At 33.2% G+C, this 27,217-nt stretch overlaps 1 pseudogene; it reads right to left on the bottom strand.

The window, feature by feature from the left end:
* Positions 1–771: 771 nt before the first annotated feature.
* Positions 772–27,217, bottom strand: part of LOC149572426 (putative disease resistance protein At1g61190) — a 64,980-nt pseudogene continuing 38,534 nt past the window's right edge.

Here is a 27,217-nt window from a genome sequence, read left to right as displayed (position 1 = left end):
AGCCCCAAACATTATCTATTAAGAGAGCAATAATAGAAGGAAGATATCATGGGGTGAATGATCAAATTGTTTAGAGAGCATTCAAGGTGACTTAGTAGTGTGAAAAAATTGCAAAATTAGTTAAGTGTAGAATAGTGGATCAAGGACACAACATTGTTATATCATATCAGAGAGGATCAAGAAGGATAGAATTGTATCTGAAATCTACAAGATAAAGTTGTAATTTGTATCAAATCAAAGGTCTACTATTACTCTTTAACAATTGTATCAATTAGGGTAAAATCCTTTTAACTAAGGTTGACTTAATAGTCATTAGAAAATCTTTTAACAAGGTGACATTCTAAGTGAATGTTCTAAAGTCCTTTAATTAGGCACACTTCTAATAGGGTGTTAAAACCCTCTAACAAGGTGGGATTTAATAGTCTTTGTAAGCCTTTAATAGGGTAGGCCTTTCATAGGGTAGATCATGTCACATGGCCACCCTATTGTAACCTTAATTGGGTACACTTTATTGCTATAGAAGTAAAGATTTTTGGGTGTCATCCCCACCCTAGTTTTACCTTCTCATTTGGAGGGTTTTTTGATAATCATATCAAGTGTCAATTGTGTATGTGTGATTAGATGTTTTAGATGCATTTTATTTACATGCCATTTCAATTTATTTATTGAATGCCTCTAATGACTGGTTAAAGTTTTAATTTTTGAAGTTTGCACTTTTGATTCACCCCCCTCTCAAAAGCATATGTTTCCCATTTGTAATTCCAACAACTTTCACACTGTATGTTGGCAGCTTTTGCTCCCAAACTATTCACCCAACTCCTTCAGCATAAGACATTCCTTCATCTCTATTTCCTTCAACTTGGGCAACCTACCCAACCCTAATATGGAAAGAGTGAGTGGCATTTGAGAAAACATCAGATTTTTTAATTTAGGAATCAAAGGTTTCCTTGACCTAACAATCAAATAGGTAGAGTGTCTCCAATTTGTCCATGGCTTGCATTCAGTGGGCAGATTTGTTTGACAGACTTCAGGCATCCAAAGCATCCAAAGTTGTTGAAACTCCACTAGATTCCCCATTGTTCTTACCCCAATAAGAGATTTGAGAAATACATGTAGCCACTACAGATGATGGAGTTTGCATATTTCTTGAAAGGAAGCCTCCCTCAATTCCCCCTTTTGAATATGCAAACATTGTTGACTTCCACATGTCAAGCTCTTCAAAACCAGTGAGCTTTGATATAATCCAAATTATTATAGTGGGCTAACTTGAGTATTTGGAGACTTTTCAACTTGTTTATCATGGACAAAATAGTCTTGAGAGGGGAGAATGATAGGTCTAAAAATTGCACTAAACTCAACTCATATATTCGATGAGGGATTACCTTGATCTCCATATTTGATAGCTGGGGATATATGAGATTCTTCATTCTATCAATGGTCTTTGGCAAGAAATTGATGGGTAAGTGGCTAAGATTAAGCAGCTTCAGCATATTCAGCTTCTCTAGAAACCCCTCTAGAACCACCTCAAAATGTGTTCCACCTTAATAATAGAGGTACTAACTTCTCATAATCAAATGTATCAAGGAGAGATATGATGTAGTTATGCATGAGTGATATCCTCACCATTACTGCATTGACATTCTTTGAAAAATCTAACTCTGCTCCACCTCACTGATGTGTACTGCCATATCTCTCAAAACATTGTGTATTCTCAATTTCTAAATTGTAAGGAAGCAAAGGTGCATGGAATCACTTCCTACACTAATATTTGAGAGGATGATTATGCAAATTCAAATAACTATTGTGAAGATCTCAACAAATGCATATCAATATAATCAAAATAACAATGAACACATAACACAACAACTAACATGAGGAAACCCTTCTAGGAGAAAAACCCCACCCTCCAAAATTCGCATAATGTATTCTCAAATCTAGAAGATTACAATACACTACAATGCAAGTTCTTATAGGAGTGCATCACCACAACTCAAACTCAGACTTGGACTCAGAGAGATTCCTTCTAGCACTAGTCTTGCAAATTGAACTCGATGATTTAAAAACCTTCCAAAGCCATCCTTTTATAGTGATTTTCTACTTGCAAACCATTTGTGGTTTTACAAAACCATGGGCAAAATAACCATGCCACATGTTATCCACTTGTAATTTGTAACACCAAGAATACCATTTTTGTCCATAATTTTTTCCTCTAGTTTAGACCCCCATAAAAGACATATAATGAGTTGTTTACACTCTAAAAATAGCCCTTCTACATTTTTCTATAGACTAGACACATTTTTAACAACTTATACACCTTTTTCCAATTCATAAACATGTGGAAAACTACCACAAACAAATTCTAGAATTTTCTAAAAAAATTCTAGAGTTTTCCAGCTAAAACTTTCTAGAGTTTTCCATGAAAAAGAGCTTGCAAGGTTAAGACACAATTCTCAACATTCTCCCACTTGTCAAACACCTTACAAGATTTAGGGGATCCAAAGGGTCATGGACTTAATTTCTAGGGGCTAAGAGGCTGATAAAATCCAAACACCATCTGAACTTCTTTGTGCTCATAGGCTTAGTTAATGCATTAGCAACATTCACCACAATATCCACCTTTTCTAGCTTCATCTTGCCATCCTTGACTATATCTCTCACAAAATGATATTGTACATCAATGTTCTTAGTCCTGGTATGAAATGTCAGGTTCTTTGCTAGGAAGATTGCATTTTGATTGTCACTATAAATTGACACTATAGCCTATTTGAATTCTATATCTAAACATCATCTCTTTAGCTAGATAGCTTCCTTATAGGTATGAGTAGTTGCCATATAATTTGCGTCTTTAGTGGACAAAGTGACTACATCTTATCACTTGCTCATCCAACTCATTGCACCACCAAATAATGTAAATACATATGCACTAGTGGATATTCTACTATCAACATCACCAACCTAGTCTAAATCCACATAGCCTTGAATATCCAAGGAAAGCTCATTTCTTGTTCCATGAAAATATATAGAGTACTTTGAGGTTGTTGGAATATTCAAATATGGAAAGAATACTGATGAGAGGGGGTGGGGTGAATAAGAAGTATTACACTTTATCCAATAAATTTTTTATCTGAAAGTAAATTGCATGCATGTAAATATATCATGAAAATATGAAACTAAGACATGCATCAACAACACATAACACTAGAATTTGGTAACCTAGAAACCCTCCAGAAATAAGAAGGTAAAAGTGGGGTGGGGATAATACCCACAAAAATTCACTGCAGTAATATTGTTCAACCACTTCTGATGGTCTGCCCTGTTAAAGGCCTGCCCTGCTAAAGGCTTTACACTATGTCAATAGTGACCTGGTTAAAGGATTTAAACACTTAACATGAAGTGTCGCCCTGTTAAAGGATTTTCACTTTTTGATAAGGATCTACAAATAGCTATTAAGCCAACCTATCTACATAGGATTTCCTTTCTAATACAATGGTAAGAGAGTACTAGGTATTATAAACCTAATAGTTTGCAATCCTTGATTGCTAGATGTAGGCATTTGTTCTGGTTCTCTCTCTGATTTCGATCCTTTGAGATCTAATTTCTATTTGTCTCCTTTGTTTTGTTCTGATCATCTGAATATTGAATTGCTGCTCTTACTCTCTATGTCTTCTTTCACTAAATTCCATTATGTTTTTCCCTTAACTCTATTCTCCTTCTCTCATCATCATTACAGTGAATCTTTTGTCTTCCTTAAAAAGACTTCGAAGACTTAGGGTTAGATATGGATCTATGATCCACATTGAATCTCAATTTCCTACTCAATACTTCCCTTTTTGCTGATTAGTTGCATGCCTTTCCAATTTTCCAATTGGCTACATGTAGATTGCATAGGAAATGTAAAAGATTCGTTCTTATCTCTAGATCTTTTGAGATTTACCTTATGTCGGCTACAAAAATGGTTTACATCATAGTTTGTGCAATTACAAACTCTTATGGTGATATCCTGAGTTACTTGGCACTTGAAGCATTATTGATGCTCAGCACATGTTGTTTCCTGGATAGCTCGGCATCTAAAAAATTTTATTACTCAGCACCTTAAGTTACTCGGCACTTGAGTAACTCGGCACTTGATATCACTCGGCACTTGAATAACTCGGCACTTGATATCACTCGACACTTGATATCACTTGGCACTTGATATCACTCGGCATGTATAGTGAAAAATGGTTAAGTGTATTGAAACTCAGCTATCAAAATTATTCTTTAAACCAACAGAGGTACCCCACAAGTATCTGAAAACTCTTTTCACTGCATTCCAATTTTCTCTTCCTAGATTAGACATAAAATGGGAAAGTAATCCCACTACTTCAACAATGTCTGGTCTTGTACAAACCATAGCATAGATCAAACTTCCAACAAGACTCTGATATGGTACTTGACTCATCTCTTCCATCTCCAATGGGGATGTAGGACACTGTAAGCTAGAAAGCTTTGTTGTCATAGTAATAGGAATACTCAATGGTCTAGAATCTTGCATATTGGATCTTCTCATAATAGTACCAACATACTTACTCTGACCTAGCCAAAGCTTTATGTTTTTTATATCTCTTATAATCTTCATTCCCAGAATGTACCTTGTTGCACCAAGATCTTGCATTTCAAACTTTTTTGAGAGTTGAGATTTTAATTCTGCAATCAAACCTTTTCCTTTGCTAATAAAAAACATTTCATCAACATATAAGGAAATAACTAGGAAATAATCACCATCTGACTTGTAGTATATATAGTGATCAAATTTTGATCTCACAAATGCCAAAATCAATACATATGTATCAAAATTTTGGTACCACATCCTAGGACTTTGTTTTAGATCATACAAGGATTTCTTCAATTTACAGACCAAATGACTTTTACCTTTCACCACAAAGTGCTCTAGCTGTGTCAGATAAATTTCTTCCTCCAAATCTCCATGAAGGAAAGTTTTTTTCACATCCATTTACTCAACTTCTAGATCATGAACTGCTATGATAGAAAGTAAAAATTGAATGGATGTCATTTTTTCTATAGGAGAAAAATTTCACCATAATCAATTCCTACAACCTAGGAGTAACCTTTTGCAACCAATTGTGCTTTATAGTTCTCATTGCTTCTATCCAAACCCATATTCCTTTTGAACACCCTTTTACAATGAATAGGCTTCCATCCTTCAGGCAATGGTACAAGCTCCCATGTGTCATTACTCTTAAGAGCTTCTATCTCTTCTTCCATGGCTATCTTCCAGGACTTTGAATCATTCATACCAAGAGCCTCTTTTATAGATTTTGGTCCATCAATATTAGCATTCAAAGCAAATATACACCTCCAATCATTAGGAGAATATCCATACCTTTCTAGTACTTTCCTCTATCTATTAGACCTTCAAACAAGATTTGGTTTAGGTTCAGGTTCAGGTTCATGATCAAGTTCTCCCTCTTCATCTAATGATTCAAAACTCATCAAGCTCTCTTCAACATCTTGTCTTTCTACTGGCCTCAATTCAACTTTCTTAGGTGTAGTAGGAAGTTGAATCACATCTTTCTTTTCATTTATCTATTCTGGTTGCATTGTAATAGAGGAAAGCTTAGTTTCTCTAAAAAAAACACTTCTGGAGTAAAATACCTTTTATGCAATAGGATCCCAAAGCTTGCATCCTTTCACACCATAACTATATCCGATGAAGATACATTTAACAACTTTGTTGTCCAATTTTGTCTACTTCTCCTTTGGCACATGGTCATTGTTGGAAATATTATGCAAGGCTATGTTATTGAGAGGGGAGGGGTGAATCAATAATAGATAAAAATTTGAACTTCAATTACCAATTAATCCTTTATAAGAATTTTGATCTACCTGTATGCATGAGAAACTGAAAACATGAAAGCATAGACAACACTTTAATACACAAGATTGGTGACCAAGAAACCTTCCAAATATAAAGTAAAACTAGGGTGGGGATGATACCCACAAGATTTAGTACTATAGTGTAAATTTGGCTAGTTAAGGCTTACATTGATCACTTTTGATGATCTACCCTATTAGGAGCAATAAGGACTACTAGGTCCACTTTGTTAAAGGATTTACAAACATACAATGAAGTATGCACTTGGTAAAGAGATTTACACAAGACTATTAGGTCTACCTTGTTAAATAATTTGACTAATCCACCTATTAGGATGTAGTAGTAGCTAATCTCTGATCTACAACTAGGTTTTCTAAATGAGATTGTACTATGATAGATGAATCTATGCTGCTCCTTATATTTCTATAGCCTTTATCACTCTTCTGCTTTTCTCTAATTACATTTCACATTATTCACATCTATTCAGTTCACACTTTGGATGTGATACAATATATTACATATATATCAATCCAATTACAAAGTTACAAAGTTAGCCACAATACAAGTTTACACAAATATTACAAAGTCAACTTAAATGTTGACACTCAGGTTCTAAAGACTAACTCAGAGAGGTTATGGTACTTGACATCCATTGTCAATGCTTAACATCATCATGCACTCGGTAGATGTAGAAGCTCGATCCATACTAATCACTTCCAAGTAGTCTTAAACTTAGTCTACACTAGTGACTTAGTGAATATTGTGAAACTCGACATATAAACTGAATCACTTAATTCACACTATATAACTCAATCAATGCTTTCACTATGAGCTCGATATAAACTGAATCACTTGGTTAACACTAAGTGGCTCGATCAACACTGGATTCACATCACATCAACTATGAACTCGGTAAGCACTGCACAACTTGGTTTGCACTAGTAAACTCAACATATACTAAGATGATCGGTTTACACTATTGATCTTTATCATAGTGGTAATTGTTCAACACAAGTTGAAATCTATCTAAAGGACTTGGTAGCAACTGTAGAACTTGATAACAACTCAAATGCTTGGTTAACACTATTAACTATACAATAAGCTCAGTAGATACGTACAATATGAATAAGTGTATGTCACTAATAAAAATCTCAAGACTTTTATGCCAAAAATCTCCCCCTTTGGCATTAGTGACAAAAAAAACTTATCAGTCAAAAATAAATTCAAAAAGTTCCTGAATACCTTTATCCATCACCTTGTGATTTCAACTCAGTAGAGTATACTATTTTTCAGATTTCTCAAAATTGGTTTTGTAAGAGATATATTTGTGTACATGGAAATGCTCCTCCATTGTATAAGATAAAATATACTATACATTTGATATGTGCAACTAAATACATCTTGTCTTCATATACAATATACATTTTCTATACACTCTTCTTTCAATCTTCTCCCCCTATCTTCTTACATCTTTCTCCGCCATTACCTTTACAACATTTTATACATCTTCTCCCCCTTTTTCACATTAATGCCAAAGATTTATTCTATATATTTAAGGAGTAATGCCAAAATAAGATAAGAAATTTGAATGTACCTTAAGGATAATTGCTAAAGTCTTGTCCAATTCTCATGCAAGACCTTGCATGTGTGCAATGCAAACTGCACTTCTATTAACAATTCAATCATGTGGTCTACAATGGAGAAGTTATTGTCTTGGATGAGCATTTTTGAGAGTGCAATATGCTTTTGTAGTGCATCCATGTTAGGGAGAATCATATTTTGAATGTCTATCAATGTAGATTTGATTCTTGCCTCTTCTTTGAGTAATTCTACTTGAATATCTATCATAAATTTGATCTTATTGAAATGGGAAGAGCTTGAAGTCGGGTCAAGCTACAACTGCTATGCACTCACCTTAAGATCCTCATCAATCTTAGATAATTTTTCTTTTATTTCCTTTGTAAAATTTGAAATATCACATAACTTACCAAAAAGTAAAGATACACTTGTGCATGAGGTTTCTAGAGAGCCCAAAATAGTAGATAATTCCACTTGGTGAACAACAATTTGTTGAGCAATAAGTTCCAAAACTTTATTCTTAAACCTTTTCTCTAGTTTCTAGAATAACTTATCTTGTCCATCTAAATATTCATTATACTTATGGACTGCCTCTTCTGATTGATACAAAATTGGTTGAGAAGTGTGAACCTCTATGCCTAAAGCCTCTACCAAAATATTCTTGGCATCCTCAATAATCTTAAATTCCTTATGTCTTTCGTCTCTAAGCCTTTGCTATGTGGCTTTCTTTTGGAGTAATTCTCTAAAGGTCTGCATTTGATCAAGATTAAGTTTGGAAATATCACAATTAGGAATCATAATTTCCTCATCAAGATCTACATCCTCCTCCTTTTCTTTATCTTTACCCAAAAAGTTTGTGCTCAGTTGAGGCTTGGTCTCAATTGTCTTTGCACTTTTTTCTTGTTTACTAGGAATGGAAGCAATAGAAGAAATAGTAGGACTTGCTGCAAAAATTGATATTGTACTCATTGAAATACTAGTAGTAAAAATAGTTGTTGTATCCAAAATTGATGTATCTAAAATAGATGTATTCAAAACTTATGTAGAGGGAAGAGTCTTTAGCTTGGTAGATGAAGTGGTTGATACTTCAATCAATGTAGTGTTGAACTAGACTAGTGTAAAGATTGATTGAGTGCTTGGGCTTTTTATGGTGGTCGCAATCAATCCTATTGAGGCTATCTTTGGGCTTGATGTTATCAATATTTTTTTGGGAGAGTGAGGAAGTGAGGCTATGACCGCTGCAACAATCTTTACTAGGTTGGTCTCTTATGCATCCTAAGTATCTTCCTTGGTAGCCTCTTGCCCCTGTTTCTTTTCATCATCTATATTATCAAAATACGTTACCTCTTCATCATCTTTTTCTTCATCTTTCTCTTCTTGATCATCATCATCATCATACTTATCACTTACACTTACAACAAAATTTCTCAATTTGTAAAGAATATATACATTCTTCCATGTGTTTGTAGCATTCTTCACAACATGCTCAACGTCGTTTAACAATACAAGACATGTGTTGAATCTCAAAGTTAATTTTTCTTCATTTTTCTTCAAATATTTTTTCACCTCCTTATCAATTAAGCTTGGCATAAGTTTCCTCAGGGTTTTCTCATAGATATTTTTAGTAATTTTCTTAGCAAATTCCCATCTTGGCTTAATCTTATCCATTAAAACACTCAAAATTTGAAGTACAAGCTAGTCAGGTGAGTATTTTCACTTACCCATTTTGTCTATCACTAAGTCTTCAATCTGCTTTTGCTCTTCTTCAGTCTTGGTTTCATATTTTAGTACTCTAAAATTGGTTATGCCAGCCCTGACTCCAAATCTGTCAATCTGTCTTGGAAGGTGGATGGAGGTTTCTTGAAAAATTATGTCTCCTCCTTCCTTGTCTGATTTCTTCCTTGAAGCCCTTCTAGTGAATACTATAGTGGATCGCTTGGTAGGTTTGGTAATGATTACCTTACCCTTCTTCTTCAATGGCTCTTCTTCCTCTAACTTTTCTTCATCCTCTGCTTCTTCATCTTAACCTTTTCCCTCGGTCAACAAAAGAGTAGAACTTGTTTTCAACTTGGCAATCCTCTTCTTGCCTATGTTAACTACCTCAGGGAGCTTAATCTCTAGTTCTGTCCTAGCCTTAGCTTCATCATATGTGTCAAAATAGGATGCCTTTGGATCAAATGATTCATTAATTAATGCTTCAATTATATCCTTTGTTCCATCAATATTGACCTCATATTCAAGAGGTTTTACCTATGCAATTCTAGGCCTAACTATCTGAATGTACACTTTATCACTATCTACCGTGAAACAAATATCATCTTTATAATCCTCAACTAGTTTTCTTAGAATCAGGTATCTGTTATTCATTTTCTCCTTGAATGCATCAAAATAATTATCCATAATACTTTCATAATTCTCTCCCATTTCAACAATGTACTCATTAATTTGATAAAGGACTCGCACAAGAATTTTTGAACATAAAAAAATAAACATGTCAAGAGTGAACTGAACTTACACGGATTATTTTTGGAAGTTCTTTTTTGTTGAATTGGTTCAACAATAACTCGATGAGATCAAGAGAGAGGTTATTCTTGACCACCTTATATACTAAGTCAACATCTTGCAAGATACATTGTTGAACCTGCTCAAATTGTAGATCTTGTGGGCAATGATGTGAATGCCAAAATTTAACTCCATGTCAATCACATTGCTTATTTTCATACCCTTTCCATCTGCAATGAACCCATTTGGGGGTCATTAGTTTATTCACCATTTTTTCCTTATTTGTATCCTTTTGCAATATTTTTTCTTGATTTATCAATATAAACTGTGCAATGAACCTCCTTCTGTAAGCATCAATAAAGTTATGGGGTGCCATTTCTGTTATATCGTTATAACTATGCAGTTACAAATTCACTGCTATTTCTAATATGTCATTATTGATTATGCAACTATGAATATGTTGTGATGTCAGATTTATTGATATGAATGTGCAATGCTGGAAGTCTACTTGCTTGTCTCCATTATACATTAGCTTGTCTTAATCTTTTATTCACCATTCTAGTACATACTTCTATATCTTCCTATACTCCCTGAAATTCATGAATGGTATGCTGGCATCCATCCTAGTTGCTTACATTGTTTTCACTCTTTGTGGAATATTCAATCTGATTGGTTATCCAGGTCCTGTCACTATTCACAGTGGATATTTATTACTGTGGTGCCAATATTACATTGTTTACATATGGTTCTTCTTAATGTTATCCTCTAGCTTAAATGTAATTATCCGCTAGCCTTCCTCTATTCTTTTCTTCTTATGTTCTTGTCGTGGTGCCAATCCCCCTGTAGGAGCCTCCATTGCACTATATATTATGTTGCCAGTCACCCATCATATTGTTGCAACTCTTTAGAGTAAAAGTTAGGCCCTTTCATGATCATTACTAATCACACAATCAAGTCCAGTTCTATTAATATCCTTTCAATATAAATATCAATTTGTTATCTCCCTTAATTTGTCCTCTTATAGTCTTACCGACTGTTACTAAGATATGGATTACCAAAAAAGCAATTTGGTCTCCTACCCAATATAATATGTTTGATCATATTCATCGATTATTATGCGATCCACTCGACATAGTATCTCTGACCATTATTTAATTACTTCTTTATCAACCTTCACCCTTAATCAATATTAATAGATGAGACAGTAGCTGATTGTGTACAGTTGTAGTCTTAACCATTAATATTGGTCTTTAATAATGATTGATGCTTGCACCTTTGTCATGGTATTTACAATTGAATTTAAAATATATTCAGACAACTATTTGCTGATGTGTAAGTCATGTCAAGTCTTTTTCCCATGGCTTATTTATTATTATAATCGGGGTTCCTTTATCAATGACAAGTCAATGTTCATGGTAGCAATACTTAATATTCATAAATGATATATTAGTATTATATTATTTGTTATATTATTACATAGTATATTTACTCTATATATTATTTATAATAATATTTATTTCTCATATTTTTAAGTAATATATTATTCATATTTATATTACCATTATAATATTATTCTTGAATATGTTCATTTCATAATATTTTATAAAATATTTGATATATATAGTTATAAGGGAGAATTGATCAATATTAAATTAATCAATTCATAATCAATTTACATTTAATTATATAAATATTAAATGATATTAGTTTCAAGATCTAAATATGTATATTTACATATTAACCAAATATGTTTATATTTAAATAATAAGTTATGAATACTATAAATAATTAAATAAAATTATTATAATGAATAATTACAAATTATATTATTACGGATAATATAATTAAATAGATAAATCATAAGTATTTATCTATATAGTTTATCAATATTATTCCTTTTGTGAATAATCAATAATAGTATATGAATTGTTATTATATCTGATAATAGGATTCTCTTAGGAGGGGTCATGACAGTCTCCCCTTCTCAAAATTGCTTGTCCTCAAGCAATGATTGTTTACACTAAACCTTTATTGTGAACTCAATATACAAGTTATATACTGGAATGAAAGAATACATAAGGTATGCATGTAGTTAATGTCATAATGCATGAAGTAAATATTTGAGTACTTGAAAACATGAAGCATACACGAAGAAGACACATTAACGCATGAAGACATGAAGTATACACGGTACAGACACATGATGCATGAAGGCACAAAGCATACATGATGTAGACACATCATACATTCGTTGTTGATTTTCACAATGAAGTAGAGTAAAAGAAATGAGAAATATACTTCCCCAATATGCCTTTTGATCATGGATCCTACAACACAAATAATTATTAATACATAATAGCTCCAAAGAAAAATGAGTCTCATGGTGATTCCTTCCCTCCTTATTACGATCATCATAAGATGGTAGATTTACGGTGCAGAGGGCGCATGAAACAAGCTACAAGCGGTTCCTTGGAGGATATCTGTCATGTGCTCGAATTTACTCTGCCTCTCCCTCCACCAACTCTCTACCTTAGGATACCATAATATGGACAAGAAGATGAGTGTTAAATTTAATTTACTTAGCTCATTTGAAAGATTTCTTCTTATAATACACAGAAAAATTTCTCTCTCATTATTATGATAATCTTGAAATAGTAGATTGATGGTGTAGAGGGCGCGTGAAACAAGCTACAAGAAGTTCCCTAGAGGATATCCATCAGGTGCTCGAATTTACTCTGCCTCTCCCTCTACTAACTCCCTATCTTAAGAGATCATAATGTGGACGGGAATATTAATCAAATGAACATAATTATTTGGCATAAGAATCTTTCTCTCTCCTTATTATGATTGTCTTGAGATGGTAGATTGATGGTGCAAAGGGTCCGTGAAACAAGCTACAAGCAGCTCCCTGGAGGATATCCGTCAAATGTTTGAATTTACTCTACCTCTCCCTCCACCAACTCCCTATCTTAAGAGATCTTAATGTGGATGAGAAATAGAGCCCTATGTTCCTAATGTCATCATGATTCCTTAGGAATGTATCTTAACATATATACATGTGTCCATTAATTTGATACTTATCTAATTTTCATGTTTATATATTCACATCTATCATGCAAACTATAATCTATCATGATCTGCATAGACATCATATGATATCCATCATAATAGATAAGTTATTGAAAGATCATCACATTTTAATAACTTCTACAAATACACATGATAATCATTTGGACATAATCACTTACACAGGGGATAGGCCCATATAAAGTCACATGATCATACTCTTCTTTGACTGTGACAACTTTTTAGAGCAACCATCTCAACATGGTTTACTCCCTCTTACAATATGATTAGGTTCATTGAAGGTTAACACCCTCAGTATTCTTTTTCTGAATCTTACTCTCCCTCTTTTCCTACAAGAACATTCTCAAAGAAAAGATCAAGGCACATAGTTCTAATAGAAAGTAAAGAATAGGAGAGAGACTATAATGAATAGATAATACTCAAAGGATAATATATACTCATTTTCACATCAATAAACTTTTATTTAATCTTTCATTTCTTTCAACATTAATATTGTAATTGAAAACAATTTTTTATTAATTAATTCCATTATGATAACTAATTAACATTCTACATAACTCTCCAATATAACCATGAATCATAGGTATTTGAATGTTCACCATTTGTAATATAAAATATGTTATTAGATCATTATAAACATGATGATATTAATATAACATACTTACTTACCTTCTATGAAGGGGTCCTTTTTATTTGATTCAAATGCCTTTGCAAAGCCAGTAATCATTTATATTATCCATTCCTTTAGTGGAAGCAGTTACTGTATTTGCTTTGAGTCTTTGCCTAGATAAAAAATATGTTCATATGCTTTATCGGTTGCCAACACCTTCCTCATAATCTCCACAATTAATCTATCCCATTATACTATTATTGTTTCAGTTTTTACTCAATTTATATATGTAGTAAATATATCTTCTTCATTTTTTGTTCAAACCTTATTCGCTTAATCTCTGTCCAAAAATCCATTCATTTGCAGAGATGATGGCGCGCAATCTGATTGGGTTGTTAAGTAAGTATTAAATGTTTATCATCATTTTCCATTGACGTTAATGATAATTCATTTAAGGCGTCATTTCAAGAGCAACATTTAATTATCTCTCCTGATACCGAATTTTTCTCACACTTGTATTTGCAAGTGGTTGTGTGCTTTCAATAATATGTGCATCTGATATCTTTTCACGTTTTTAGTTATTTCCAATGCATGTTTACCGTCTTCTCTACGTGGACTGCTTATGATCTTTTTCCATTTTGAAAGCTGGTAGGACTCTGAAGAACTGTAGTTGTGGCCATATTTATTATGAATCTCAATGAGATAGGATTTAATCTTTAGGGGCTATTTAGTGCATTTATTTATTATAAATAGAACTGGGTTGATCCGAATCCAGCTTTGTATATCATAATTTATATTTAAAGAAAGTTACTTATTCACAGGAATCTTTCAAAATGTATTTTGATTCTTTAATTCTTCTATTTCCCTTGGGTGATTTATGATTTTTCAGACTTCTGAATATTGGTCTTCACCCAGTTTTGTTACAAACATTGTTACTGTTTGCAATGTTCTTTATGATATTTGTGTAATTGCCTTTTATTTTCATACTCGTTTGATGCATCAACGTTTTGATAAATCTCTATAGAAATTGTTTGAAACTCATATTCTGTGAGCCCACGGACTTCCTTAATTCATGGAAATGCCTTGAGAATGGATTCTTGAAATGTAAATGCCATGTTGTCCAGAAATGTCTCTAATGGTGATTCGATGTGATCCCGAGTATTTTGTCGATGAATAAATGCCTCTATTTTTCTCTGTTGCTTCTGACCAGTTATGAGTAGAAGGCTTAAATTTAAACACAACTTTAGTTTTCTTGCAGCTGAAAAGGTTACTGAAATGTCTCTATGCAAAAACTACTCATATCAAATGTTGTTATCACATTAAGAGCTGGATTGATGTGCCAACTTGTGTATATTCTATTTGATAAGGATTCTACGTCAATTTGTTGTTTTTTTCTATATTTGTCGGCTCAATATATAAACTTCCTAATATAGGGTGCACTTCACTGTGCAAACAATGATATCAGTGACTGCATGTATGGAGTCTTTTATCGAATGACTATTGTGGACGTTTCCTTATTGGTATTCGATGCTTCATTCCTCCTTAACCACTGCATTAACTGTTGACCTGATCGTCTCTAATCGTTGGAGTATTGTATTGGTGAAAACTTTCTTATTTCTATTCGATAAACTTCCAGCGCCTAATCATTTTTACAGAATCCTTGTTACGGATTCTTCCTCTGTCAACGAATCCATATTACTCTTCTGGTTGACAGTGATGGTTCATACTTCATTTATATGTATGCTGGCTGGAGGAATATATTTATATGTGGATTGCAAATACTGGCTATAGTCAAGTGCGAAAGTTTCATATCTCAAATTTAATCTGAATTTTTATTTATTTATTTATTTCCAAGACTTTGATACCAATTGTAATGAACCCATTTAGAGGTCATTAGTTTATTCACCATTTTTTCCTTATTTGTATCCTTTTGCAATATTTTTTCCTAATGTATCAATATCAACTGTGCAATGAACCTCTTTCTGTAAGCATCAATAAAGCTATGGGATGCCATGTCTGTTATATCGATATAACTATGCAGTTACGAATCCACTACTATTTCTGATATGTCAATATTGATTATGCAACTATGAATATGCTGTGATGTCAGATTTATTGATATGAATGTGCAATGCTGGAAGTCTACTTGCTTGTGTCCATTATACATTAGCTTGTCTTAATCTTTTATTCACCATTCTGGTAGATACTTCTATATCTTTTAATACTCCCTGAAATTCATGAATTGTATGCTAGCATCCATCCTGGCTGCTTACATTGTTTTCACTCTTTGTGGACTATTTAATTTGATTGGTTATCCAGGTCCTGTATTACATTGTTTACATATGCTTCTTCTTAATATTATCCTCTACCTTAAATGTAATTATCCGCTGGCCTTCCTCTATTCTTTTCTTCTTATGTTCTTGTCGTGGTGCCAATCCCCCTGTAGGAGCCTCCATTGCACTATATATTATGTTGCTAGTCACCCATCATATTGTTGCAACTGTTCAGAGTAAAAGTTAGGTCCTTTCATGATAATTACTAATCACACAATCACATCCGGTTCTATTAATATCCTTTCAATATAAATATCAATTTGTTATCTCCCTTAATCTGTCCTCTTATAGTCTTACCAACTGTTACTAAGATATGGATTACCAACAAAACAATTTGATCTCCTACCCAATATAATATGTTTGATCATACTCATCGATTATTATGCAATCCACTCGACTTAGTATCTCTGACCATTGTTTAATTACTTCATTATCAACCTTCACCCTTAATCAATATTAACAGATGAGACATTAGCTGATTGTGCACAGTTGCAATCTTAACCATTAATATTGATCTTTAACAATGATTGATGCTTGCACCTTTGTCATGGTATTTACAATTGAATTTAAAATATATTCAGACAACTATTTGCTGATGTGTAAGTCATGTCAAGTCTTTTTCCCATGGCTTATTCATTATTATAATCGGGGTTCCTTTATCAATGACAAGTATGTGTTCATGGTAGCAATACTTAATATTCATAAATGATATATTAGTATTATATTATTTGTTATATTATTACATAGTATATTTATTCTATATATTATTTATAATAATATTTATTTATCATATTTTTAAGTAATATATTATTCATATTTATATTACCATTATAATATTATTCTTGAATATGTTCATTTCATAATATTTTATAAAATATTTGATATATATAATTATAAGGGAGAATTGATCGATATTCAATTAATCAATTCATAATCAATTTAAATTTAATTATATAAATATTAAATGATATTAGTTTCAAGATCTAAATATGCATATTTACATATTAACCGAATATGTTTATATTTAAATAATAAGTTATGAATAATATAAATAATTAAATAGAATTATTATTATGAATAATATGATTAAATAGATAAATCATAAGTATTTATCTATATAGTTTATCAATATTATTCCTTTTGTGAATAATCAATAATAGTATATGAATTATTATTGTATCTGATTATAGGATTCTCTTAGGAGGGGTCATGACACCATCCCACTTGACAACGGTTTTCTTCTCTAGTTCAACCTAGTCCAGGGTTTTAGTCATTTTCACCTTTGCCAACATTAGAAGACCAGTGATCCTGTGGATTATCTTCTTGGTTATCAAAACTAGTTGTTCCAACCACAACTGACCATTGTGCATAGGAAAAAGGATAAACCTTATCCATTTTACATGGAAATCTCGTGGCATGTGAGGAATATGAGTTAAAACTTTTGTCTCAAGATGTTGATATTTAGGTTTCAACATGCCATCAATGCATAACTCCTTCAAACATTCATCCATCTCTAGTGTACTAATATCTTGTATAGCACATTTGAAATGTGAATGGTTATCATTAACTAATAGTATCTTGGGAATGATTTGACACTACGCCCCACTTAGATCTAGGGTTTTTGCAACTTCAGGAATCAACTTGGAATCTTGTGCCTTCCATTCCACTCCATGAACCAACACGTCTGAATTTCTTTTTTCTTTGCTGCTATTTGATGTCGTCTTCATTCTATAGGGTTTGAGAATATAAAAAAAAATTCGATAATAATTCACTCAACTCACTTGAATGCTCTGAAGATCACTTCACATAAATAGCTCTCAAAAATTGACGGTGAGAAATGATTTTGATTTCACCTTTTTAATCAAAATTCACCATAAATTCTTGGTACAAATGTTGTTCAAGTTGATAGACTATCATCCACTTCATTTTCATTGAACACTCGGTGAAGTCTTCATGACTCAGTAACCACACATACTTTAGTTAATTCTAACCTTGCTTAGTAGAGTCTACAACCTAACCTTTCTTGATAAGATAGTAATCCAACCTTACTTAGTAGTAATTTTCATCTTTTGCTCAGTGATCCCCTTTGAATCTTGAATGCTTATTTGGATCTTCCATTCTTTTAACTAGAATTGATATATGATGTCTTCTTTAGTATCCCAATTCCAGTTCTCCTTTGAGAGATCAAGTGGAAAAGATGGATTCACCTAATTCTTGGGTGACTTGTTCATCATAGCTCAGACTTGCATACTCAAAAGATTTTGGAACCCATTTGTTTCTCATCTATTTTTTGATGCTATCAACTTTTTCCTTCTTTTCATCTTCAATTCTTCCAATATTCATTCAAGTCTTGGCAAGATGGCCAAGTTCAGTACAAATAAAACATCTTCTAGTAGTATCTGTTTTCCTCATATGATGCTTTACACAATTTATTCCAATGCTTCCAAATTCTCCATAGTAATGAAATCTACAATAGGTGTTGTAATCCCAACCAAATATATCTTCCATAATCTATTCTACTAGATTCAACATCTTTGTTTTACATTCTGATGACTTCTACCCATGTTTGTTGGATTTGTGACATTTACCTTCAAACTTAGGTTTCTCTTTGGATTCACTAGCTTTATGACCATGCTGATTGAAATTGTAGCACTTTCTATTGAATTTTCCTTTTCCATTGCTCCAACATTTATTTGATGTATGACCTATCTTACCATAGTGATTGCAAGTAGGTATTTGATTCTCTTGAGCTCCTTGTTTGGATGATTCATATTCTTCTGTATATCCAATTCTTGCTTTTCCTTTTTGTCTATGATGACTTTACTCATTCAATTGATTCATGTATTCTTGGGATTTCATCATTATTTCATTGGTTTTCCTTTCAAATTTTAGATCATTCTATAGTCTTTCATTTTGTGATCTTAGATTTAGGATTTCTTCATTTGCATTGCTGAGCTGATTAATGAAGTCAAACTCCTAAAGAGATAGATGTTGAATCTCATTATCTTTTCCTTCTAATTCTTCTTTAATTTTTTTTTCTCTTCCATAACTTCACATAGCCTTACTGACTAAATTTCTTGCTCTCTTCTTAGTTTTCTCACTTCTTCTTTTAATGAACCATTCTTTTCTAAGAGTTCTTTGATTGCTTGATTGGCTTCATCTGAGCTGCTTGTTGAATGAAGTTCTTCAATTCTTTCTTCAATGTAGAGATGATCATTCATTTGAATTGAATGATCTTTTCTTCTTTTTAGGGGTTGAGAGAGTTTCCCCTTTTCTTTCTTGAGTTGGACAATAGCATTTCCAAATCTAGCTTATCATTTTTAATAGCCTTGTCAAGTTTGAATATCTCCATGACCTTTGATCTTTGCTCAAGCTATTAAAATTTTCTTCGAGAACCATAAAATCTCTAATACTAATTATTGGAAATATTATGGAAGGCTAAGTTATTAAGAGGGGAGGGGTGAATTAGTAATAGATAAAAATTTGAACTTCAACTACACAAATATTACAAAGTTGGCTCAAATATAGACACTCATGTTCTGAAGACTAACTCGATGAGGTTTTGATACTCAACATCCACTTTCAATGCTCAATGTCATCATGCACTCGGTAGATGTAGAAGCTCGGTCCATACTAATCACTTCCAAGTAGTCTTAAACTTGGTCTACACTGGTGACTCAGTGGATATTGTGAAACTCAACATATAAACTAAATCACTTAATTCACACTATATAACTCAGTCAATGCTTTCACTATGAGTTCAATATAAATTGAATCACTTGGTTAACATTGAGTGGCCTAGTCAACATTGGATTCACATCACATCAACTATGAACTCAGTGAGTAATACACAACTTGGTTTGCAATGATAAACTTGGGATATGCTAAGATGATCAGTCTATAGTACTAATCTTTATCATAGTGGTAACTGCTCAACACAAACTAAAATCTATCCAAAGGACTCAATTGCAACTATAGAACTCGATAATGACTAAAATGCTTGGTTAACATTGTTCACTATACAATAAGCTCAAAAGATACTTACAATCTAAATATGTGTATGTTACTAATAAAAAAATTGACTATTATGTCAATAGAGCATATCCTTCAGAACCAAAAACTCTTAGATATCTAAGTGAAGGCTTGTGGCTTGACCATGCTTCCATTGGTATCTTATACAAAAATTTTGATGTAGGAGACCTATTTTATAGGTAGCAAGTAGTGGTTATAGCTTTGGCCTAAAACTTTTGTTCCTATCCAGCTCCACTCAACATGCTTCTAGTCTTCTCCATCAAGGTCCCATTCATTCTTTCTAAAGCTTCATTCTATTGTGGAGACTACGGAGTTGTCTTCTCTTTTTTAATGCAACAATGTTTACAAAATGTGTCAAATTATTATAGCAATATTCACCACCATTATTCAATACTCAAATGCTTTATCTTCTTTCCAGTATGCAACTCAACCATTGCTTTAAATTATTTGAAATGATTGTAAACTTCAGCTTTACTTCTAAGAAAATAAACCCATGTTCTTCTACTAAAATCATCAATCAAAGAAATATAATAAATTGATCTACCAATAGAAGGAACATCAACTGGACCAAATACATCTAAATAGATTAGATCTAAAATACATGAGGACTTCTAAGAACTTGAGTAAAAATGAATGCAGTTTTGTTTACCATAGATACAATACTCAAAAAAATAAAAATCAAGATTGTAGTCATTCAACCATCAACAATGTTTTTATTCTTCAAGGTTCATAGACCTTTCTCACCTATGTGGCTGAGTCTCTGGTCCCATAACATAGTCTTTTCTATAGGTAACTTTGATTCAGTAGATAGAGCACCCTTGGGTACCCAGAAACCATGACCATTTGTTGAAAGAAAAACCCTATCCTTGTCCAACAAAGCAGTCCTCTTCGTAGTTTTATTAGAAGTACTATTGCACTCAATTGTGCATGCATCAAGATGGTACAATGTACCCAATCTACTTCCTCTTTCTATTACCATAGCACCTCTCACCATTTTCACACCTATTTTAGAAAAATCTACATGCACACCCGCATATATTAGTCTGCTAATAGATAACAAATTCCTTGCTAGTCTTAGTATATGCAAGACACCATCAAATCTTATAATTTTGCCATCAGAAAATTTCACATAAATGCTTCCATGACCAAAAATATCAAGAACGAAGTTATCACCCAAATACACCTTATTACTATCAATTTTTTCATATTTACTAAACTAATTTCTATTAGGAGTCATGTGAAAAGATGCACCTAAGTCTATCAACCATGCATTGCCACCTACATGAGTGGCCAAGGCTGGGATGAAAGTATCTCCATCTTCCTTCTTGGACTTAGAATTAGAATCTTGCTCCTTCTTTTTCTTTTTCTCTTTGCAGTCCTTTCAGAAGTGTCCAGGTTCACTATAATTCTAACAAATCACCTTGGACTTACCATGAGATTTTGATCTCCCCTTATTCTTGGACTTAGAATGACTATGTTGCTTCTTGTTCTTGCCTCTTTCCTTTGGTCTTCCTTGAACACTAAAAGCCTCTTTGGCATTCAGAGAGACCTTCCTTCTCATCTCTTCAGAAAGTAGAGAACCAACAATGTCCTCCATCTTCAAGACAAATAAAATGCTCCCTATGGCCATGAGAAGGATGTCCCATGAGTCTAGAAATGAACATAGCACTATTTGACATCTTTCTTCTTCATCCATCCACATGCCAATTGAGGTCAACTGAGATGCCAACATATTAAAACTTTCAAGATGCTTAGAAATCTATCCATCTTCTTCCATTCTCAAGGAATTCAACTTCTTCCTCAAAGAAATATTTTTTGCAAGTGATTTTTCTTGATAGATCTCACTTAGCTTCTTCCAAAGCTTCTTTGTGGCAGGTTCTCCATGGACATTAATTAGTATAGAGTCTGCAAGACACAATTTAATGAGACTTTTAGCTTTTCTATCTCTCACATCATGCTCTATGGCTAAAGTTGGATATGTGGGCCTCAACTTCTTTTTATCAACTGTATCCCATAGATCTTGATCCATCAATAGATCTTCCTTCTTCATCTTCCACATTTCAAAGTTTGTGCCAGGAAACTTCTCTACATCAATCCTCCTTGATGTGCTTGCCATCTTTGCAATCCTATAACACAAAAATAAAAAACCTCTACCCACTCAAACCTTGATTAGCTCAAAAAACCCTAAACCCAACAAATAGTACCAAAACTGGCCAAGCTCTGATACCACTTGTAAGGAAGAGAAGGTGCATGGAGTCACTTCCTACACTAATCCTTGAGAGGATGATTATGAAAATTTGACTAACTATTACAAAGATCTCATGAAATGCATAGCAATATAATAAAAAAACCAATGAACAAATAACATAATGATTAATGTGGGGAAACCCTTCTGGGAGAAAAACCCCACCCTTCGAAACACACACAATGCAATCTCAAATTTGGAAGATTACAATATACTTGCAATGTAAGTTCTTACAGGAGCACATCACCACAACTCAAACTCAAACTCAAACTCAGAGAGACTCCTTCTAGCACCAATCTTGCAAATTGAACTTGATGATTTGAACACTTCCCCAAGCCCTCTTTTTATATTGATTTTCCACTTGGAAACCATTTGTGGTTTTACAAACCATGGGCCAAAACCATGGGCAAAATAACCATGCCAAATGTTATCCACATGTAATTTGTAACTCCATGAATACCATTTTCGTCCATAATTATTTCCTCTAGTTTAGACTCCCATAAAAGTCATATAATGAGTTGTTTACATTCTAAAAATAGCCCTTCTACATTGTTCTAGAGACTAGACACATTTTTAACAACTCATACACCTTTTTCCAACTCAAAAACATTTGAAAAACTACCACAAAAAAACTCTAGAATTTTCTAAATAAAAATTAGAATTTTCCAGCTGAAATATTTTAGAATTTTTTAGAAAAAGAGCTTGCAAGGTTGAGACACAATTCTCAATACAAATTTCAAGACCATTTTCTTCTTTAACTTCAACCTCAACCAAACACTGGCTCTCTAAAAGCTTGAGAAACCCATGGCAGCCCTCCTGCCACTTTTCCACTAGGCCCTTTGCCAACCACAATTATATCAATTCATCTGCATTGATTTCCTCTACTTCTCTATAGGTGTCCAAGTACAGGAAACAATGCTTGAATTGATCTATTTCTAGAGCATCATAGCTGTGCTTCAAAGGCTTGAATAAGTCCCTTAGGATCTCCTTATGAATGTGATAAAAGTGGGGATCAATCACCTTGAGTACCTTCATAACATATTCCCAATCAGAAGGGGAACAACTATGAAGGTGCAACACTATTTGAGCAAGGGTCTTAATGGTGAGGGGATGCCTTTTACACTCCTTTGCAATTTCTTTTTCCAAGGACTCAATCTCAGTGTCCATGTGTTGAACCTCATCTACTATGAAGGCTCCTCTACCAAAAAGCTCCCAAACTTATTCCTCTCACAAATGCTTCATTTCAATTACCCTATCTACTTTCATGGCTTTGCACACATTTTGATCCCTAGAACTCAGTATAACTTTCAATTTATTCTTAAAAATAGAAATTTCCAAATTGAAAACATCTACCCTTTTCCACATATTGTCCAAAATGGTCAACAGTCCCCTCTTCTTGAAAACTAAATGCAAAATCTCTGCGGCCTCATCAATGCTCAAATTGGATCACCAAGGCAACTTAATTCTCTCAAAAATGCAACTCTATAAAATAGATATTTTGAAGTCCCTTGACACACTAATCCAAATGGCAAGCTTAAAGAAATCAACTACCTTTTCATTATTGTTGGTCTGTTTGAGCACAAAAATATTCCCCATGTTAGGCATTCCATGGACATCAATGACACAAACATAGTCCTCTTGTAGAAGCCATCTCTATAGCTCAGACAACTTCTTGTGAATAGGTTTGCCAACTAGCTCATTCTCCATGCATTGTATGAGCGCCCCCAAAATTTCTTCCAACTCTCCATTTTGAGGAAAATCTAATTCTTTCCTTTTTAGAAGCTTATCCATCTCCATATTTTTTGATTTTTTATGGAGAAATGGAGATAGTGAGAGCAACATCAACACAAGTGACACTCCTTTCTTTGTTCATAGTAGAGAAGCACATCTTCAGTAGATTTGACAATTTTTTGTTGTCTGTCAAGCCAATTCTTCATGAATGGCTTAGGTCATCAACCTTTCCCACTTATCTAATTATTAATATGATCAGCTACACGCTTCACATGATGTATCTCCTTGGTGAGGTTTTTGGCATCCTTAGGAAAACTAGTTAGGTAATTAATCTCATTCACCAATGTTTTCAAGAAACTCTATATACACTCACTCACTATTCACTAACGATTTCCATTTGTCAAACTCAAACATAACCCTACAAAAAGGAAATAGCACTCTAAAGATAGTGTACTCATGAAAGAAATTGATAAATACACATATTTTTACAAGTGAATAGAGAGGATTTCTCTCTCTCTCTCTTGTATTGGTGATGATATCTTGAGCATTGTTATGGTTTTGATAACCACTCTGACTGTGTAGTCCAATCATTACAACTCTTCCTCTTCTTAGCTCTTTCATCTTCCATTGAATATGATTGATATAGAATAGAAAACATAGTTGATGCTATTGATTAATGTAACTTCTCATTTATCTAAATAAGAGAAATTCCCTTGCTTAAAGAGTGGATGTAATCCAAACTAGCTGGATGAGCCACTATAAATTCTTTGTGTGTTCTTGCATCTTTTGATTCACTTTTAGTTATCTATTTTAGTTTATTTTCCATATATTTTAGTTTATCTCAACAAGCATAGCATGTTGTGGTGGTCTAAGGATGGAGTAGATGTTACTCCATTTTACATTGTTTCCACAAATGCTTGGCATTTTTAGGCTTTATGGCACAATATCCAATTTTATTGATACATTCTCAAGTGCATAGGGATATTATGTAAGAGTCTTCCCAAGGTTGAGCCATTTTGTGCCACTATGTTTCCATATAAGTAGGATTTTAGCCAAAGTTGATTTGCCTCTCGCTATGATGAAAAGTATCTATTTAGCTTAGGGTTTTTTGGTTCATGGATTTGAGAAGGAATTGGTATTTCTAATTCTTAAAAAATTTCAATCTATTTTTTGATGCATATAATAGAATTGGAATTGTAAATAAATAGAATATAGTATCCCCATTTAGCTTCAAATATAGGATTTAGAATTGCATCTAAATAGGTGGAAATGCTTCAATTACCATTTTAATTCTGATTTCCAAAAAATTGAATTACATATGAATTGAAATAGAATTTTTTTGAGATCCACTTTACATCATTAGTCCATCAACAAGCCAGAAAGTAACTTAATAGAAAGAAAATAGGTTCTCTTCTCAACCCTAATTTCCAAAAGGAATGATCCAAATTGATTAAGCACAAGAAAGTGATCAATGTAGAAATGTATCATGTAATGGAGAATAGGGAGACAAGAGTCCTATGGTCTTTCTATTTTGAAGAGTATGTGCTTAAATCCTAAAATAGATAAAAGATAAATAGTAACCTTGAATTTGGAAAGTTTCATTTTATGATGTTTATGCATAGTTTTGGGTAATTTTGCAACCTATTCTAAATTGGAAATGTCAAGATAGAAAAAATCCAAAAATCTTTTGTCCTTTTGAAGGGAGGCTAACCTTGACCTTGATAGTGGGGCACAATCTTACCCCAAGGCACAATTGTACTCCAAAAAGTTGACCTTGACCTGCACTATTTTGATGAAATTTATATTTTTGGATCTTGCACGTTTGACAAAAAGGGTATCCAAATCCACCCTTCAATCGACTATCTAACACTTGTATCTGCATGAAAAATAGTTTGATTTTTTGTATGAGCAGTTTTCCTTGGTCAATCCCCAGTTTGGAATTAACCTTGAAATTGAATTCAAATTGTAATATGTATAAACAAAGTAAATTGAACTATTCACTTTTCTTATGTTGAGATCCTTGTTGACGATTTGAATCCTTGAATCCACAATATGGATGCTCCCAATGAATGTAGAAATGTATGTAGGATGTCTTAAATCAATGGAATTATATCTTCAACACCAATCTTGAATGTATCTTTGCATAGGAAAAGGCTTGGATGAGTATGGATGGAGAAATCTTAAACAAGAGGGCTCCATAGAGATTGAATCCTTCAATAGCTAACAATGTATATCTTTAATGAATCTTGAATGTTTGAATACTTCAACACTTGAATTCTTAGTGGATAGTAGATCTTCACTTCATGTAGGTGAATGATCGCATAATAATTGGATGTTAAAATGAGGGAAGAAGGCTTCCTTATATATAGATATAAGGCACTAACTCCTAGAGAAGGCCAACATGGGAGCATTAAATCCCATTTTACCTTAACCCATATAAGTGGACCTAGATTAAATTTAATTTAAGTCTACCATTTCAAAACTCAAAATAGCTGACCCGGAAGTGGGAAAAAAAACAATCTGAAGCCTGAGATCCCAAAACTTTTGGAACTTTAAAAATGAACATGGGGTCAGGGATGAGGTAGACACTGCTCTATGTTAGGGTTGAGATTTTTTGTGACCTAGGTTAGGGTCAAGATTGACCTCGACCTAAAAGGTCATCCTTGACCCAGAAAGTCAAAATCCTTAGTTTCATAAAGAAAGTTGTTAGAAATAGGCTAGAAATGGAAAGAGAGAAGCAGAATAGGGGGAAAACAACCATATCCATGCAAAAACACATTCAAGGCACTTGACATGACCCCAAAATACTTACTCTAAGGGCTAAACACTCTTAACATGGAAGTTCTTCCATTTTAATATGATATAATAACTAAGGAAGTTTGTTCAATATTTTTAACAATCGACACCCACGTGAATTCTTAGAGTTATGATAATGTTAGTTGTAATCATAATTATTATTATTAGAAGTAATGAAGTGAGGGGATAGAAGAATGGTGTCAAGGGAGTAGGTCTCCAGTAAATTGTAGGAGCAAGCTATAGCTATGGAAGAGGACTTGCAAAGGAGCGGCAAATTTGATGCAATTTTCAGCTTTGTAGGTACACCAAATTAAAGAAAAAATTGATTTGACGAGATTCCAATTTTTTTTATACAATGGTGGGGTTTATAATTATAGATCGGGCATAATTTAGCACGTGTTTACAAAAGATTCGTCAGTAAAGAACAT

This window comes from Cupressus sempervirens, chromosome 2 (genome assembly GCF_028749045.1).
Source record: "Cupressus sempervirens isolate cs-2001-9-10 chromosome 2, ASM2874904v1, whole genome shotgun sequence".
Taxonomy (NCBI): domain Eukaryota; kingdom Viridiplantae; phylum Streptophyta; class Pinopsida; order Cupressales; family Cupressaceae; genus Cupressus; species Cupressus sempervirens.
Note: the sequence above shows the minus strand (reverse complement) of the source record. Positions and strands in the feature narration are given on the sequence as shown.